Here is a 12,500-nt window from a genome sequence, read left to right on the forward strand (position 1 = left end):
GACTATTCACAGATAGCGGCCCAACGACTCCCAGAGCCGGTCGTGCGGCGCGCGAGGTCTGCTCTCTTCACAAGAGGCTTTATTAGGGAGTGCTAAGGCAAGGTTCTGTGCCCTCCACCCTCATCGCAACACCCATGGGAGCCTCCGGTCGTCAATAGACCGCCGCACCGGCCTCTGACTGACTCTCAGAATGGACGGAAAGAGCCGGGTAAGCCTTTCAAAAGATTCGACCACGTGCCGAAAACTTTAGACTTCCGTGAGCTCTCCGGCTTGCACCGAGACCCGAAGTCGACGTGCTAAGCACCACGGGACCCCTTTCGCCTGCAGGTCCCGAGCCGCCTTTATTTGCTGTTACGAGCATCGTGTGCCCCATACCTGCGTGACGAGCACCGCAGGGCGGCAGAGCCATCGCACTTGGCCGGGTGGCAGAGGAGGACCAGACTATTCACAGATAGCGGCCCAACGACTCCCAGAGCCGGTCGTGCGGCGCGCGAGGTCTGCTCTCATCACAAGAGGCTTTAGGGAGTGCTCAGGCAAGGGTCAGCCCGCAGCCTTCCTGGCAACACCCAGGGGAACCAGGCCACTCGCGTCTCTCGCCTTCATTTTCGACACGAGCGCCTGCGGAGGGCCACCACCCCCTCCGATTGTCAAGAGACCTCCGCACCGGCCTCTGACTTACTCTCAGAATGGACGGAAAGAGCCGGGTAAGCCTTTGAAAAGATTCGACCACGTGCCGAAAACTTTAGACTTCCGTGAGCTCTCCGGCTTGCACCGAGACCCGAAGTCGACGTGCTTAGCACCACGGGACCCCTTTCGCCTGCAGGTCCCGAGCCGCCTTTTATTTTTGTTACGAGTATCGTGTTCCCCAAACCTGGGTGACGAGCACCGCAGGGCGGCAGAGCCATCGCGCTTGTCCGGGTGGCAGAGGAGGACCAGACTATTCACAAATAGCGGCCCAACGACTCCCAGAGCCGGTCGTGCGGCAGGCGAGGTCTGCTCTCATCACAAGAGGCTTTAGGGAGTGCTCAGGCAACGGTCAGCCCGCAGCCTTCTTGGCAACACCCAAGGGAACCAGGCCACTCGCGTCTCTCGCCTTCATTTTGGACACGAGCGCCTGTGGAGGGACGGCCGGAGTCAACGTGGGGTTTGCCCGCCCTCCAATAGTGTCAAAAGACCGCCGCACAAGTCTCTGACTGACTCTTAGAACAGACAGAAAGAGTTTGTCAAATCTGTCAAAAAATTGACAAAGTGTCAAAAATTCGACTTCCAAGAGCTCTCCGGCATGCACTCATACCTGTCATTAAAGTGCTATGCCCGTGGAACCGTTTTTCGGATGCCTTTCAGAACGGTCCCGCGCCGCCATTTTGTTCTAAAAATCGTGTTCCCATATATCTCCGGGTACCCCGCCAACCTCACTGCGGAAAAACTACAAGTGGCACTGAATGGGTCTGAATTCCAAATTTGACTGCATCGGTCTGGAACTCGGTCCGGTCAAAACCGTTTGGATTTTTCTCGGTCCGGACTTCCGCGACAGACAAAGTTAAAGTTTTCGGGCTGCAGGCACAAAACGACAGCTGGCCATTTGCCGGGCTCAATTCACCCAATTCCTCCGGCACTTCGGAGCACATGTTCGGTGTAAGTTTGCGAATCTTTCCCGATGCTGCAGCATTTTCCTCCGCTGACACTTAGAATATTTTTCACACTTTGCTGAAAATTTTTCTAAGTGTTTTTTTCCAAGTTTTCCTGGTTACTGATTTCTTCTTTTTAAACATTTTTCTAAGTTTTTCTGGTTACTGATTTCTTCTTTTTAAACATTTTTCGCAGTTTGTCTGGTTACTGATTTCTTCTTTTTAAACATTTTTCGCCGTTTTTCTGGTTACTGATTTCTTCTTTTTAAACATTTTTCGCCGTTTTTCTGGTTACTGATTTCTTCTTTTTAAACATTTTTCTAAGTTTTTCTGGTTACTCATTTCTTCTTTTTAAACATTTTTCTAAGTTTTTCTGGTTACTGATTTCTTCTTTTTAAACGTTTTTCTGGTTACTCATTTCTTCTTTTTAAACATTTTTCTAAGTTTTTCTGGTTACTCACTTCTTCTTTTTAAACATTTTTCGCCGTTTTTCTGGTTACTGATTTCTTCTTTTTAAACATTTTTCTAAGTTTTTCTGGTTACTCATTTCTTCTTTTTAAACATTTTTCTAAGTTTTTCTGGTTACTCATTTCTTCTTTTTAAACATTTTTCTAAGTTTTTCTGGTTACTGATTTCTTCTTTTTAAACATTTTTCTAAGTTTTTCTGGTTACTGATTTCTTCTTTTTAAACATTTTTCTAAGTTTTCCTGGTTACTCATTTCTTCTTTTTAAACATTTTTCTAAGTTTTCCTGGTTACTCATTTCTTCTTTTTAAACATTTTTCTAAGTTTTCCTGGTTACTGATTTCTTCTTTTTAAACATTTTTCGCAGTTTTTCTGGTTACTGATTTCTTCTTTTTAAACATTTTTTCGCAGTTTGTCTGGTTACTGATTTCTTCTTTTTAAACATTTTTCGCCGTTTTTCTGGTTACTGATTTCTTCTTTTTAAACATTTTTCGCCGTTTTTCTGGTTACTGATTTCTTCTTTTTAAGCATTTTTCTAAGTTTTTCTGGTTACTCATTTCTTCTTTTTAAACATTTTTCTAAGTTTTTCTGGTTACTGATTTCTTCTTTTTAAACATTTTTCTAAGTTTTTCTGGTTACTCATTTCTTCTTTTTAAACATTTTTCTAAGTTTTTCTGGTTACTCACTTCTTCTTTTTAAACATTTTTCTAAGTTTTTCTGGTTACTGATTTCTTCTTTTTAAACATTTTTCGCCGTTTTTCTGGTTACTGATTTCTTCTTTTTAAACATTTTTCTAAGTTTTTCTGGTTACTCATTTCTTCTTTTTAAACATTTTTCTAAGTTTTTCTGGTTACTGATTTCTTCTTTTTAAACATTTTTCTAAGTTTTCCTGGTTACTGATTTCTTCTTTTTAAACATTTTTCGCAGTTTTTCTGGTTACTGATTTCTTCTTTTTAAACATTTTTCTAAGTTTTCCTGGTTACTGATTTCTTCTTTTTAAACATTTTTCGCAGTTTTTCTGGTTACTGATTTCTTCTTTTTAAACATTTTTCTAAGTTTTTCTGGTTACTGATTTCTTCTTTTTAAACATTTTTCTAAGTTTTTCTGGTTACTCACTTCTTCTTTTTAAACATTTTTCTAAGTTTTCCTGGTTACTGATTTCTTCTTTTTAAACATTTTTCGCAGTTTGTCTGGTTACTGATTTCTTCTTTTTAAACATTTTTCGCAGTTTTTCTGGTTACTGATTTCTTCTTTTTAAACATTTTTCTAAGTTTTTCTGGTTACTCACTTCTTCTTTTATAACATTTTTCTAAGTTTTCCTGGTTACTGATTTCTTCTTTTTAAACATTTTTCTAAGTTTTCCTGGTTACTGATTTCTTCTTTTTAAACATTTTTCTAAGTTTTCCTGGTTACTGATTTCTTCTTTTTAAACATTTTTCTAAGTTTTTCTGGTTACTCATTTCTTCTTTTTAAACATTTTTCGCAGTTTTTCTGGTTACTGATTTCTTCTTTTTAAACATTTTCCTAAGTTTTCCTGGTTACTGATTTCTTCTTTTTAAACATTTTTCTAAGTTTTCCTGGTTACTCATTTCTTCTTTTTGATCATTTTTCTAAGTTTTCCTGGTTACTGATTTCTTCGTTTTGAACATTTTTCTAAGTTTTCCTGGTTACTCACTTCTTCTTTTCAAACATTTTTCTTCGTTTTTCTGTTTACTCATTTAGCACTTTCAGGCACTTTCCCATCATTTCCTCGTTCCCGATTTCACCCTTTAAAACGCTTTCGGGCATTTCCCTAAGTTTTGCGGTTCACTCGTTTGGGACTCACTGACACCTTCTCTAGCTTCCCTGCTCACTTTTTTCGTACTGTTGAGAAAATTCGAACCCTTTCCTTAACTATGCCGGTTACTGACTTCACCGCTTCAGACCCTTGTCCCCGTAATGAAAGATACCATTTCCCACCGTGGGAAATGCACGAAAATCGGACTGAACACGGGGGAGGCTCCCCCCTCGAAGGCGAGACCGTCGGCAGAACCGCCGGGTCAAACCCGGCCGAGCTACCCGGCTTACAAGTCTCAAAGTCGGTATGAGCAGTCACGTCCACCCCCATTCCCTTTTGGACCACTTCCCACGGTTCCAAATGCATGAAAATCGGCCTGTACACGGGGGAGGCACCCGCCTCGAAGACGAGACCGTCGGCAGAACCGCCGGGTCAAACCCGGCTGAGCTACCCGGCTCGGAAGCGCCAAAGTCGGGTTGAGCAGTCACATTCACTCCCATCGACGTTTGGACCACTTCCCACGGTTCGAAATGCACGGAAATCGGCCTGTACACGGGGGAGGCACCCGCCTCGAAGAGGAGACTGTCGGCAGAACCGCCGGGTCAAACCCGGCTGTGCTAACCGGCTCGGAAGCGCCAAAGTCGGGTTGAGCAGTCACATTCACTCCCATCCCCTTTTGGGCAACTTCCCACGGTTGGAAATGCATGGAAATCGGACTGAACACGGGGGAGGCTCCCCCCTCGAAGGCGAGACCGTCGGCAGAACCGCAGGATCAAACCCGGCTGAGCTACCCGGCTTACAAGTCTCAAAGTCGGTATGAGCAGACACGTCCACCCCCATTCCCTTTTGGACCACTTCCCACGGTTCGAAATGCATGAAAATCGGCCTGTATACGGGGGAGGCACCCGCCTCGAAGACGAGACCGTCGGCAGACCCGCCGGGTCAAACCCGGCTGAGCTACCCGGCTCGGAAGCGCCAAAGTCGGGTTGAGCAGTCACATTCACTCCCATCCCCTTTTGGACCACTTCCCACGGTTCGAAATGCACGAAAATCGGCCTGTACACGGGGGAGGCACCCGCCTCGAAGACGAGACCGTCGGCAGAACCGCCGGAACAAACCCGGCTGAGCTACCCGGCTTACAAGTCTCAAAGTCGGTATGAGCAGACACGTCCACCCCCATTCCCTTTTGGACCACTTCCCACGGTTCGAAATGCATGAAAATCGGCCTGTATACGGGGGAGGCACCCGCCTCGAAGACGAGACCGTCGGCAGACCCGCCGGGTCAAACCCGGCTGAGCTACCCGGCTCGGAAGCGCCAAAGTCGGGTTGAGCAGTCACATTCACTCCCATCCCCTTTTGAACCTCTTCCCACCGTTGGAAATGCACGAAAATCGGCCTGTACACGGGGGAGGCTCCCCCCTCGAAGGCGAGACCGTCGGCAGAACCGCCGGGTCAAACCCGGCTGAGCTACCCGGCTTACAAGTCTCGAAGTCGGGTTGAGCAGTCACATTCACTCCCATCGACTTTTGGGCAACTTCCCACCGTTGCAAATGCATGAAAATCGGCCTGTACACGGGGGAGGCACCCGCCTCGAAGTCGAGACCGTCGGCAGAACCGCCGGGTCCAACCCGGCTGAGCTACCCGGCTTACAAGTCTCAAAGCCGGGTTGGGCAGTCACGTTCACCCCCATTCCCTTTTGGATCACTTCCCACGGTTCGAAATGCACGAAAACCGGCCTGTACACGGGGGAGGGTCCGCCCTCGAAGGCGAGACCGTCGGCAGAACCGCCGGGTCAAACCTGGCTGAGCTACCCGGCTTACAAGTCTCAAAGTCGGGTTGAGCAGTCACGTTCACTCCCATCGACTTTTAGACCACTTCCCACGGTTCGAAATGCACGAAAATCGGCCTGTACACGGGGGAGGCACCCGCCTCGAAGACGAGACCGTCGGCAGAACCGCCGGGTCAAACCCGGCCGAGCTACCCGGGTTAGAAGCCTCAGAGTCGGGTTGAGCAGTCACGTTCACTCCCATCGACTTTTAGACCACTTCCCACGGTTGGAAATGCACGAAAATCGGCCTGTACACGGGGGTGGCATCCGCCTCGAAGACGAGACCGTCGGCAGAACCGCCGGGTCAAACCCGGCTGAGCTACCCGGCTTACAAGTCTCAAAGTCGGGTTGAGCAGTCACATTCACTCCCATCGACTTTTGGGCAACTTCCCACGGTTCGAAATGCACAAGATTCGGCCTGAACACGGGGGACGCTCCCCCCTCGAAGGCGAGACCGTCGGCAGACCCGCCGGGTCAAACCCGGCTGAGCTACCCGGCTCGGAAGCGCCAAAGTCGGTATGAGCAGTCACGTTCACTCCCATCCCCTTTTGGACCGCTTCCCACGGTACGAAATGCATGAAAATCGGCCTGTACACGGGGGAGGCACCCGCCTCGAAGACGAGACCGTCGGCAGAACCGCCGGGTCAAACCCGGCTGAGCTACCCGGCTTACAAGTCTCAAAGTCGGGTTGAGCAGTCACATTCACTCCCATCGACTTTTGGGCAACTTCCCACGGTTCGAAATGCACAAAATTCGGCCTGAACACGGGGGACGCTCCCCCCTCGAAGGCGAGACCGTCGGCAGAACCGCCGGGTCAAACCCGGCTGAGCTACCCGGCTTAAAAGTCTCAAAGTCGGTATGAGCAGTCACATTCACCCCCATTCCCTTTTGGACCACTTCCCACGGTTGGAAATGCATGAAAATCGGCCTGGACACGGGGGAGGCTCCCCCCTCGATGACGAGACCGTCGGCAGAACCGCCGGAACAAACCCGGCTGAGCTACCCGGCTTACAAGTCTCAAAGTCGGTATGAGCAGACACGTCCACCCCCATTCCCTTTTGGACCACTTCCCACCGTTGGAAATGCACGAAAATCGGCCTGTACACGGGGGAGGCACCGGCCTCGAAGACGAGACCGTCGGCAGAACCGCCGGATCAAACCCGGCCGAGCTACCCGGGTTAGAAGCCTCAGAGTCGGGTTGAGCAGTCACATTCACTCCCATCCCCTTTTGAACCTCTTCCCACCGTTGGAAATGCACGAAAATCGGCCTGTACACGGGGGAGGCTCCCCCCTCGAAGGCGAGACCGTCGGCAGAACCGCCGGGTCAAACCCGGCTGAGCTACCCGGCTTAAAAGTCTCAAAGTCGGGTTGAGCAGTCACATTCACTCCCATCGACTTTTGGGCAACTTCCCACCGTTGCAAATGCATGAAAATCGGCCTGTACACGGGGGAGGCTCCGCCCTCGAAGGCGAGACCGACGGCAGAACCGCCGGGTCAAACCCGGCCGGGCTACCCGGGTTAGAAGCCTCAGAGTCGGGTTGAGCAGTCGCATTCACCCCCATCCCCTTTTGAACCTCTTCCCACCGTTGGAAATGCACGAAAATCGGCCTGTACACGGGGGAGGCACCGGCCTCGAAGACGAGACCGTCGGCAGAACCGCCGGATCAAACCCGGCCGAGCTACCCGGGTTAGAAGCCTCAGAGTCGGGTTGAGCAGTCACATTCACTCCCATCCCCTTTTGAACCTCTTCCCACCGTTGGAAATGCACGGAAATCGGCCTGTACACGGGGGAGGCTCCCCCCTCGAAGGCGAGACCGTCGGCAGAACCGCCGGGTCAAACCCGGCTGAGCTACCCGGCTTACAAGTCTCAAAGTCGGTATGAGCAGACACGTCCACCCCCATTCCCTTTTGGACCACTTCCCACCGTTGGAAATGCACGAAAATCGGCCTGTACACGGGGGAGGCACCGGCCTCGAAGACGAGACCGTCGGCAGAACCGCCGGATCAAACCCGGCCGAGCTACCCGGGTTAGAAGCCTCAGAGTCGGGTTGAGCAGTCACATTCACTCCCATCCCCTTTTGAACCTCTTCCCACCGTTGGAAATGCACGAAAATCGGCCTGTACACGGGGGAGGCTCCCCCCTCGAAGGCGAGACCGTCGGCAGAACCGCCGGGTCAAACCCGGCTGAGCTACCCGGCTTAAAAGTCTCAAAGTCGGGTTGAGCAGTCACATTCACTCCCATCGACTTTTGGGCAACTTCCCACCGTTGCAAATGCATGAAAATCGGCCTGTACACGGGGGAGGCTCCGCCCTCGAAGGCGAGACCGACGGCAGAACCGCCGGGTCAAACCCGGCCGGGCTACCCGGCTCGGAAGCGCCAAAGTCGGGTTGAGCAGTCACATTCACCCCCATCCCCTTTTGGGCCACTTCCCACGGTTCGAAATGCATGAAAATCGGCCTGTACACGGGGGACGCTCCCCCCTCGAAGGCGAGGCAGTCGGCAGAACCGCCGGGTCAAACCCGGCTGAGCTACCCGGGTTAGATGCCTCAAAGTCGGGTTGAGCAGTCACATTCACCCCCATCCCCTTTCGGCCCCCTTCCCACGGTTGGAAATGCATGAAAATCGGCCTGTACACGGTGGGCGCTCCCCCCTCGAAGGTGAGACCTTCGGCAGAACCGCCGGGTCAAATCCTGCCGAGCTACCCGCGTTAGAGGTCTCAATGTCGGCTTCAGCAGTCACATTCAATCCCATTCCCGTTTGGACCTCTTCCCGCCGATGGAAATGCACAAAATTCGGCCTGAACACGCGGGGCGCTCCCCCCTCGAAGGCGAGACCGTCGCCAGAACCGCCGGGTCAAATCCGGCTGAGCTACCCGCGTTACAGGTCTCAAAGTCGGGTTGAGCAGTCACGTTCACCCCCATCCCCTTTCGGACCCCTTCCCACGGTTGGAAATGCATGAAAATCGGCCTGTACACGGTGGGCGCTCCCCCCTCGAAGGTGAGACCTTCGGCAGAACCGCCGGGTCAAATCCGGCCGAGCTACCCGCGTTAGAGGTCTCAATGTCGGCTTCAGCAGTCACATTCAATCCCATTCCCGTTTGGACCTCTTCCCGCCGATGGAAATGCACAAAATTCGGCCTGAACACGCGGGACGCTCCCCCCTCGAAGGTGAGACCTTCGGCAGAACCGCCGGGTCAAATCCGGCCGAGCTACCCGCGTTAGAGGTCTCAATGTCGGCTTCAGCAGTCACATTCAATCCCATTCCCGTTTGGACCTCTTCCCGCCGATGGAAATGCACAAAATTCGGCCTGAACACGCGGGACGCTCCCCCCTCGAAGGCGAGACCGTCGCCAGAACCGCCGGGTCAAATCCGGCTGAGCTACCCGCGTTACAGGTCTCAAAGTCGGGTTGAGCAGTCACGTTCACCCCCATCCCCTTTCGGACCCCTTCCCACGGTTGGAAATGCATGAAAATCGGCCTGTACACGGTGGGCGCTCCCCCCTCGAAGGTGAGACCTTCGGCAGAACCGCCGGGTCAAATCCGGCCGAGCTACCCGCGTTAGAGGTCTCAATGTCGGCTTCAGCAGTCACATTCAATCCCATTCCCGTTTGGACCTCTTCCCGCCGATGGAAATGCACAAAATTCGGCCTGAACACGCGGGACGCTCCCCCCTCGAAGGTGAGACCTTCGGCAGAACCGCCGGGTCAAATCCGGCCGAGCTACCCGCGTTAGAGGTCTCAATGTCGGCTTCAGCAGTCACATTCAATCCCATTCCCGTTTGGACCTCTTCCCGCCGATGGAAATGCACAAAATTCGGCCTGAACACGCGGGACGCTCCCCCCTCGAAGGCGAGACCGTCGCCAGAACCGCCGGGTCAAATCCGGCTGAGCTACCCGCGTTAGAGGTCTCAAAGTCGGGTTGAGCAGTCACGTTCACCCCCATCCCCTTTCGGACCCCTTCCCACGGTTGGAAATGCATGAAAATCGGCCTGTACACGGTGGGCGCTCCCCCCTCGAAGGTGAGACCTTCGGCAGAACCGCCGGGTCAAATCCGGCCGAGCTACCCGCGTTAGAGGTCTCAATGTCGGCTTCAGCAGTCACATTCAATCCCATTCCCGTTTGGACCTCTTCCCGCCGATGGAAATGCACAAAACTCGGCCTGAACACGCGGGACGCTCCCCCCTCGAAGGTGAGACCTTCGGCAGAACCGCCGGGTCAAATCCGGCCGAGCTACCCGCGTTAGAGGTCTCAATGTCGGCTTCAGCAGTCACATTCAATCCCATTCCCGTTTGGACCTCTTCCCGCCGATGGAAATGCACAAAATTCGGCCTGAACACGCGGGACGCTCCCCCCTCGAAGGCGAGACCGTCGCCAGAACCGCCGGGTCAAATCCGGCCGAGCTACCCGCGTTAGAGGTCTCAATGTCGGCTTCAGCAGTCACATTCAATCCCATTCCCTTTTGGAACACTTCCCGCCGTTAACAATGCACGATATTCGGCCTGAACACGCGGGACGCTCCCCCCTCGAAGGTGAGACCTTCGGCAGAACCGCCGGGTCAAATCCTGCCGAGCTACCCGCGTTAGAGGTCTCAATGTCGGCTTCAGCAGTCACATTCAATCCCATTCCCGTTTGGACCTCTTCCCGCCGATGGAAATGCACAAAATTCGGCCTGAACACGCGGGACGCTCCCCCCTCGAAGGCGAGACCGTCGCCAGAACCGCCGGGTCAAATCCGGCCGAGCTACCCGCGTTAGAGGTCTCAATGTCGGCTTCAGCAGTCACATTCAATCCCATTCCCGTTTGGAACACTTCCCGCCGTTAACAATGCACGATATTCGGCCTGAACACGCGGGACGCTCCCCCCTCGAAGGTGAGACCTTCGGCAGAACCGCCGGGTCAAATCCTGCCGAGCTACCCGCGTTAGAGGTCTCAATGTCGGCTTCAGCAGTCACATTCAATCCCATTCCCGTTTGGACCTCTTCCCGCCGATGGAAATGCACAAAATTCGGCCTGAACACGCGGGGCGCTCCCCCCTCGAAGGCGAGACCGTCGCCAGAACCGCCGGGTCAAATCCGGCTGAGCTACCCGCGTTACAGGTCTCAAAGTCGGCTTCAGCAGTCACATTCAATCCCATTCCCTTTTGGAACACTTCCCGCCGTTAACAATGCACGATATTCGGACTGAACACGGGGGCCGGTCCGCCCTCGAAGTCAACACCGTCCGCAGAACCGCCGGGGCAAATCCGGCTGAGCTACCCCGCCCCCGAACACTCAAAGTCCCTCTGAAGCCTTGCATTCGCCTCCTTGGAAAATTGACGTCAAACATTACCAAAATCGGGGGCACGAGCACTAAAGCTAAGTCTCACCCTTTCCCTATCCCTAACCAGGAACCGAACGCCCACCCTCAGCCTCACACCAACGCCGGTGCCACTCCAGACAGACACACCCTTCAAAACCACACCCATCCGGCCATGCAACTCAAAAAGGGTCCAAATTCAGAAACACCCCCTTCAAAAGGCACTCCATCCTCGGCCACACCACCGGGACATGCTCCCCTCGGCGATAATTAAGCCCCCACCACTATTTGAAGCCAACCGCAGCCGCAACTCGAACGGAGAAATCAGTAACCAATTCAAAAATGCGCTTGGTTACTGATTTCTACTGAGCCGAAAAAATTCTAAGTGTCGGTGGTTACTGATTTATACCAACCCGAAAAAATTCTAAGTGTCAGTGGTTACTGATTTATACCAACCCGAAAATATTCTAAGTGTCAGTGGTTACTGATTTATACCAACCCGAAAAAATTCTAAGTGTCAGTGGTTACTGATTTATACCAAGTCGAAAAAATTCTAAGTGTCAGTGGTTACTGATTTATACCAACCCGAAAATATTCTAAGTGTCAGTGGTTACTGATTTATACCAACTCGAAAAAATTCTAAGTGTCAGTGGTTACTGATTTATACCGACCCGAAAAAATTCTAAGTGTCAGTGGTTACTGATTTATACCAACTCGAAAATATTCTAAGTGTCGGTGGTTACTGATTTATACCAACCCGAAAAAATTCTAAGTGTCAGTGGTTACTGATTTATACCAACTCGAAAAAATTCTAAGTGTCGGTGGTTACTGATTTATACCAACTCGAAAATATTCTAAGTGTCGGTGGTTACTGATTTATACCTACCCGAAAATATTCTAAGTGTCAGTGGTTACTGATTTATACCAAGTCGAAAATATTCTAAGTGTCAGTGGTTACTGATTTATACCAACTCGAAAAAATTCTAAGTGTCAGTGGTTACTGATTTATACCAACTCGAAAATATTCTAAGTGTCGGTGGTTACTGATTTATACCAACCCGAAAATATTCTAAGTGTCAGTGGTTACTGATTTATACCAACTCGAAAAAATTCTAAGTGTCGGTGGTTACTGATTTATACCAACTCGAAAATATTCTAAGTGTCGGTGGTTACTGATTTATACCAACCCGAAAATATTCTAAGTGTCAGTGGTTACTGATTTATACCAAGTCGAAAATATTCTAAGTGTCAGTGGTTACTGATTTATACCAACTCGAAAATATTCTAAGTGTCGGTGGTTACTGATTTATACCAACCCGAAAATATTCTAAGTGTCAGTGGTTACTGATTTATACCAACTCGAAAAAATTCTAAGTGTCAGTGGTTACTGATTTATACCAACTCGAAAATATTCTAAGTGTCGGTGGTTACTGATTTATACCAACCCGAAAATATTCTAAGTGTCAGTGGTTACTGATTTGTACCGACCCGAAAAAATTCTAAGTGTCAG

Source organism: Chiloscyllium punctatum, unplaced genomic scaffold, assembly GCF_047496795.1.
Source record: "Chiloscyllium punctatum isolate Juve2018m unplaced genomic scaffold, sChiPun1.3 scaffold_645, whole genome shotgun sequence".
NCBI lineage: Eukaryota > Metazoa > Chordata > Chondrichthyes > Orectolobiformes > Hemiscylliidae > Chiloscyllium > Chiloscyllium punctatum.